This window comes from Macaca nemestrina, chromosome 4 (genome assembly GCF_043159975.1).
Source record: "Macaca nemestrina isolate mMacNem1 chromosome 4, mMacNem.hap1, whole genome shotgun sequence".
Lineage (NCBI taxonomy): Eukaryota > Metazoa > Chordata > Mammalia > Primates > Cercopithecidae > Macaca > Macaca nemestrina.
This window is the reverse complement of record NC_092128.1, coordinates 3,518,910-3,525,832: the sequence shown is the minus strand read 5'-3', so window position 1 is coordinate 3,525,832 and position 6,923 is coordinate 3,518,910.

Sequence of the window (6,923 nt, the reverse complement as noted above, 5' to 3'; positions counted from 1 at the left end):
GGGCATCAGTGGCCAAGGCTGTTTTGGTAGCAGATGCACAAAGACAGATTTAGGGGTTGAAGCCTGGGCACCGCAGGTGCAGGGAAAATGTGTGGGGCAGGGGCTGGGTCCATCAAGAAGTGGGAGAAGGGCACAGAAAGGGAAACCGAGGGTTGAACACACATTTGGGCTTCGAGAAAAGCTGCTAGAACCAGAATAATTCGACAGGCTTTGTGCTTGCAATTTTGACATTATTCTCATGTTTAGGGACTTTTTGACAGGCACACCTGACTATGTTGCTGGTGGCTTGTTTCTTTCTCTGGGGCTGTGGGGTACATAGAGAAGGACCTGTGTTTCCTGAGGAGGAATTCCCGATACAAGGATAGAAGCGGCATTCTAGAGGGAGGCTGTGCAGGGCACTTCTGGGATCGCACACAGAACCCCAGCGGGAGCGGAGTCCACAGACCCTGTGAGGCTCTGGGTTCCAGGGGCCTGGCCTGGCAGCAGCACAGCGCTGTGAGATGTGCACTCAGACAAAGGGGTGATGGTTCTATCAGGGCAGCTCTGGGGCTCCTCTCCCAGTCACACCACTGACTTGCAGTCAAGGAACACAGCAAAGAGATCCCAGCTTTTTCTGGCAGGCGGACGGACAGGCTTTACGCATCGACCATCTCACCAGGCAGCTGCACTTAGCGAGAAGGGAAGTCGGACTCGTAACTTCGGGTAATAGTAATACTTATTCAGTGTTGGTCATGTCTTGGAATTGCTCTTGGATTAAATTTTAATCTGTTAATACAAGCAACCCTATAAAGGAGGGACCATTGCACAGATGGGAAAACTGAGGCACAGGGAGGTTAAATATCTCCTCTGGGATCACACATCTGATTTGTGGCAGGGCCTTAAATCAAATCCAGATGACCTGGCTGACAGCTTGCCCTCTGACTCTCTCCCTAGGCAGTGATGCTTCTGGAAGCTTCCATGTGGTGCTCAGCACTTTTCTGTTTGGGTTTGTCATGGGTAAGGGGAGGGAGGAAGGTAGAAAGAGAGCCCCCTCCACCAGGAATACAGAGTAGGGAGCCCCACCTGGACATATGGAAATAGGGGATGACCTGGAAGAGAGACACCGCAGTATCCAGGGCCACGCATTTTGGACCAGGCAGGAGGTAGTCCCGAGGTTCTGGGAAGAGGGAGAATCAGGAGTGCCTGAGAGCGGTGTTCCTGCCCTGCCTTGCCCCATGACTCCTTGCACAGTTTGGAGGCCCCATCCCCTGGACAGCAGCACCCTGCACTGCCAAGAGGGGCTGAGTTTGTGCAGGGCTTTGGTGCCCATGCTCCGCTTGTTGCAGAGCAGCCGACATCCACCCTTTCCCCACTTTCCGGAGGAGGAGGCTGAGGCTTCCGCCAAGACCTTGCTGTCCACTCACAGGGCCACTGGGAGGGAACAGGCCCAGAAATGCCAGGACAGGAGAAGCACGGCACACGTGTGAGGAGCCATCTGTTCCACAAACACTCCTCTGTGGTCCACGACTCCACTGGGTACCTGCGGAAGACGTCCCAGGAGCGTGTCAGGGAGGCGCCGGCCGTGGAGGAGTGTGCAGTGCCAGGGAGCATGTCAGAGAAGGCGCCGACGGCGTGGGGCCAGGGCTGGCCGCAGGCTCCAAGCTGCAAGCACCACACTCCAGCCCAGCAGGGCCACATTTCCAGGCAAGCTGTGGTGTCAGCAGGAGGCGGACACAAACGCAGGCCTCAGTGCTAGTCATGGTCAAGGTCATGGGCTTCCAGCCATTTGGGTTCCTCACATCACCGTGGGAAGGAACAAGGCCCAGTGGGCAAGGACCTTCTATGCAGAACAACCTTTTCCCGGCCGTCCTCAGCAAGAGGCCCTGTTTTGCAGCTTGGGACGCTCCCACAGTGGAGGCCTACATGGGGCACTGCAACTTCCGAAAGGATGGCGATTGTGTGACATAGCCGCCTCCCCTCAGGTCCTCTGCTGCCGTCACTCAGCAATCTCTGTGCACTGCACCTTGCCCATGATTAGCACATCTCAAGCCTTCACGTGTCACGTGAAGAACACGTGTTCTCATGGGAGAACAGAGGTGGCAGGCACACTACCTGCCACTCACAGAGGCTGAGATGCCTGTTCTCTCCTCTGGGCAGAGCTGCTTTTGCTGGTTTTGATTTTATTTTCCTGCAAGCAGTGGCTGTGATACAGGAATCTAAGCAGACAACATGATTCCCAGGGCTCACTCTAGCCTTGGGTCTTCCATTTGCCTCTACCTCCCGGAAGGCCCTTTTTCTTTCTTTTTCCTTTTCTCTTTGCTTTTCTCTTTTCTTTTCTCTTTTCTTTTCTTTTCCTTTCCTTTCCCTTTCTTCCTTCCTTCCCTCCCTCCCTCCTTCCTTCCTTTCTCTCTCTCTTTCTTCTTTCTTTCTTTCTTTCTTTCTTTCTTTCTTTCTTTCTTTCTTTCTTTCTTTCTTTCTTTCTTTCTTTCTTTCTTTCTTTCTCTTTCTTTCTTTCTTTCTTTCGTTCTTTCTTTCTTTCTTTCTTTCTTTCTTTCTTTCTTTCTTTCTTTCTCTCTCTCTCTCTTTCTTTCCTTCTTTCTTTCTTTCTTTCTTTCTTCATTTTTCTTTTTCTTTTTTTAATTGAGACAGAGTCTCACTCTGTTATCCAGGCTGGAGTGCACTGGCGTGATCTCAGCTCACTGCAGCCTCTGCCTCCCAGGTTCAAACGATTCTCCTGCCTCAGCCTCCTGAGTACCTGGGTACTTGGGGCTATAGGTGCCCAGCACTGTGCCTGGCTAATTTTTGCTTTTATAGTAGAGATGGGGTTTCATCGTGTTAGCCAGGGTGGTCTTGAACTCCTGACCTCAGGTGATGCGCCCGCCTTGGCCTCCCAAAGTGCTGGGATTACAGGCGTGACCCACCATGCCTGGCCATCAGGAAGCCCCCTCTTCATCATTTCAGATGGGAGGGACCACCATGAAGTCTGGCTGACTGTCTTGCAGCCTTTAGCCTCGAGTGTGGGGAGGTTGGTGCCCACGTCCCTCCTGCCTTGGGCGTCTCATTGCTCAGAGTGTGTGTGTTCTCTAGGTCTACTGTGACAACCTGCCACAGGCGGGGGCTGAAAACAGCAGAACGTTCCTCTCTCACCATTTCAGGAGCTTAGAAGTCCGTCTTTTGTTATTGTTGTTGTTTGTTTGAAGGGTGAAGGCCTTGTGCCTGATTTCTTTTGTGTCTTCCAGGGTGGCTGAGAGGGTGCTCAACTCTGAGTCTGAGGTGTAGGAGGAACATTTTATAATTGGGCAGGATTTGAAAGTTGGTAAAGCTCATTTCCACCCATGATCTCACGGGACCCCCAGCATCCCTGTGCGGTCAGTGAGGTGGTGGGGGCGCCTCTGTATTCACAGATTGGAAGATGGAGGCTCGGAGGGTTAAGTGGTCTCCCATGGGACGCCCTGTTGGGGAGAGCAGGGAGCAGAGGTGTAACTGCAGCCACGGTGCCGGAATCTTTATTCATAAACTCTTCATGAACCCAGAGAGGGGAGAGCTCAGATGCATTCCTCTCCCTGCATTTCTGTCCCTTGAACTCAGATCTCCCATTTCAAGCCTGCAGATCCCCGTGTCTCTGAACTGATGACTCAGTCCAGACCATGCCTTGTGACTTCGTCTCACTTCTGCCCCCTGGTCCAGCAGCAGCCTCTCCCCGTCCTCTGTGCCTCTCCCACCTTCTCGACCTGTGGCCTGGGGACTTCTGGCTTATCACGTCATAGGCGTTTGGCTGATGTGACCTCTGGATCATTGCTTATATTCATATTTTACTTTGGGGTTTCTTGTTTGACTTTTGACTTAGGGGTAGTTATTAGTATCCTCAACATATTTGCTAATTTCTAGAAAAAAGCCTTCAGAATGTCCATCTTACTCACCTCTGCAGGTCACATAGCTCCCAGCTTAGAAGATGCTCAACAAATATTTGTCAGTTACCAGAAGTTTCTTACTAATTAGCCAGTTAAACTAGTGGCATGTTGTGAAATACGTTTCAGTGGTTGCTATTTAAAAAGTAAACCAACACACCAAAACAAGCAAACAATAATAAAAAATAACAACAACAAACTATGGCAACTGAAATATCAAATTCAGGATCCACGTAGCTTCTTTTCTTCCCAACCAGAAGCTGCAAAATTGGTTTTCAGTTGTTCTGAGGATAACGCCGATCAGAGAGGGCCTGGAGGGAAGGTGGTTGTTCTCCTCCTATTTCAATGTGTTGCACCTTTGGCCAACAGGCCCACAGCATTGCTCAGAGGAACCACAGGGCTTCAGGACATGACCATGTGCTGGGACTGGAATCAGGGTCATTTCTCTGGAGCTAGGGTGTTTGAACTGTCTCTGAACCCTCGTTGAAGTCCACTACCTGCATGACTTTGGACAATCTCTTCACCTCTCTGAACATAGTTCCCTGTCAGCAAAATGGGGACAAATGTTTACTTCGTGGGTGTCATAGGATCCACTGAGGTGTGGCAGTGAGTGTGTGGTGCACAGCTAGAGCCTGGAGCCCTGGGTGTGCTCTGCAAGTGGCTTCACACCTAGACAAACTGACATTGCTTGCAAATTCTCTTTCTGGGACTTGCCACTTAAGTTGGCACAAATACACTTTAGGCCAAAGGCAATTCAACGTAAAATATTCAACTGTTTTCAAACAGAGCAGGCCGAATAACAGGGATCACTTCTTTCATCTGACAAAAGAGGACATTCAATAGGACTGAGTTAACTTAAATAATGTTTCTTTCTGCCGGGGCTGTGTTCCCCCTGCCTCTCCCGAGCAGCGAATGGGATGAGCCACCGGGAAGGCGTCACGTGGAATCCTGATGGGACCTGTCCCATTAGTGTGTGCATGTCACACACGGAGCGTCTACACTCTTAAAAATAACCTCGTGAATTCTTTTATTTAGGGTGGAAACTCTCCACGGCTTTCTGGCTCTTTACACATAAGGATTCCCTGCGGCGGTGCAAGGTGGCCTGAGGGTGAGGTACCACTAATAATGATGTGTTTTCAGGGGGCGCCTAGTCCTCGCCGTGATGCTGTGGGGGAGAGACAGACCACGTATTATTAACTGCATTTGACAGATGAGGAAATTTAGGTCTGAAGAGAGACTCAATGACTGCTTACAGTCACTGTGCAATGTCTCTCGCCCATGCTCCACGGTTCTTTCCAGTTCTCTGTCTTTCAACTCAGGAGCTGAGTGTGCTGCTGTGGGGTTACTTTGAACTCAACTCTCCTAACCCTAATGCTCGAGCTGCCATTGGTGTCTCAGGGCCGGGGCATCAAAGTGCGCTCTCAACACGTTTCTTTGTCCTAGTGAAGACGGTTCCTGTGGTTTCCGCACGGACTCGTTGTTGGTGGGGTCTGGGCTGCTTTTAGAGCAGTTTGTCCACAGAGAGGGGAGACCCCTAAGTGTCATCTTCCCTGGACAGTGCTCAATGTCATTTGTCTCCTCAGATGGGGAATCAGAGGGGCCTGAAGGAGGTCGGGCTGGGGGGAGGGCGGGATGTCAAGAGAAACCTAAAGGCATGAGATCAAGTCAAACTCAACACTTCTCCTCTTGGCCTTTTCAGTGTGAGGATGGCTCACACCAAAGTACACAAACCAACAGACTGAATCCCAGCTCTCTGTTTGAGCAGTGCCCACACAAAGCCTGCCCTCTGGAGTCCTCCTCCAGGCTCCACCCCGCCATGGTAACCGCTGAATTCGCCGGGCCATGGTAGCAGGCCAAGTATGTGCACGATTGTCCTGGATTCTCTTCCAGTGGCAGACGGTGTTTGAATGTCGTGTACATGTTTTCTTTCTTATCCTGACATATTTATACCCTAGTTTTGTTTTGTTTTGTTTTGCTCAGTGGAGGAGCCATGGGGTTAGGAGGTGATGGAGTGGCTGGGAGAGCCTTTGTATCAGATTGGTTAAGAAGGCCGATCTGTGGTTCCCAACATTCTACCACCAAGAGCCATCTCCCTCCAGGACACACACGTCAATGGGCTTGGACGCAGTTTCAAAGCTGCATGCCAACGTGATCACATGGCATTTTGATTCAGCTATTAAGGAAGAAGTAAGTATAAAGACTTCAGATACCTTAGGCACCAGTTCCATAAAGGAGGCAGTAAAACATGTAATTAGGCAAATCAAATAAGGCACGGCAACAGCTTTCAAATATTTAGTCACATATCATTTCCCATTAATTTACTGTGGGCTTAAATGAGGTCTGCATTTTTATAATCCTCTGTAAAAATCAGAGCCATGGCAGAAGCATGGTGTGCTTTTAAACACGACTTCCTCACGCCTCAAGGTGTTATGACAGTGATGGGATCATTGCATCTGGTGAAAGGGGAGGAACAAGGATGGGATATTTCAAGGACAGCCGTGGAAAACCCAGGGGTTGCATCAACGTTCTCCTAACTCCAGGTTTATAGAGCTGCGTCCAGAGGAATCCTTGAGGCGTTCTGGTCTCTTCGTGGCTTAGTTCCTTTCAGTTATGACAGGTTTTCCCAAACCTGCTGTGACGTGACAACTAATCCATCGGTCACCTTTCTTTGTAGAAATAATCAATTCTAATCAGTAATTGCTTTTGGGCAAGAGTTCAATCCTGCTGTCATCTTTTGGCTTCCAGCATCATCACATCATCTGAGTAGCTCTAAGGGCAATAATACATTTTACTGTGACGATATCCAAGCCCAGACAGTATTTATTCCTGGGCTTAACCATTAGGTTAATACACAGTTTCCACACTTTATTCTTGATCCCCCGGTATAGGAAGGAAATGTGCGTGGGAGTCTGTGTCTTCAGAATGTCAGACCTTTGAGTCCCTGAAATGAGTCTTCTTTCTGAGTTTTCGGAGACATGTTTGGTGGCAGGTAGACACAACCTGGGATTATTGAAGTGATTTTTGGGAGAATATTTC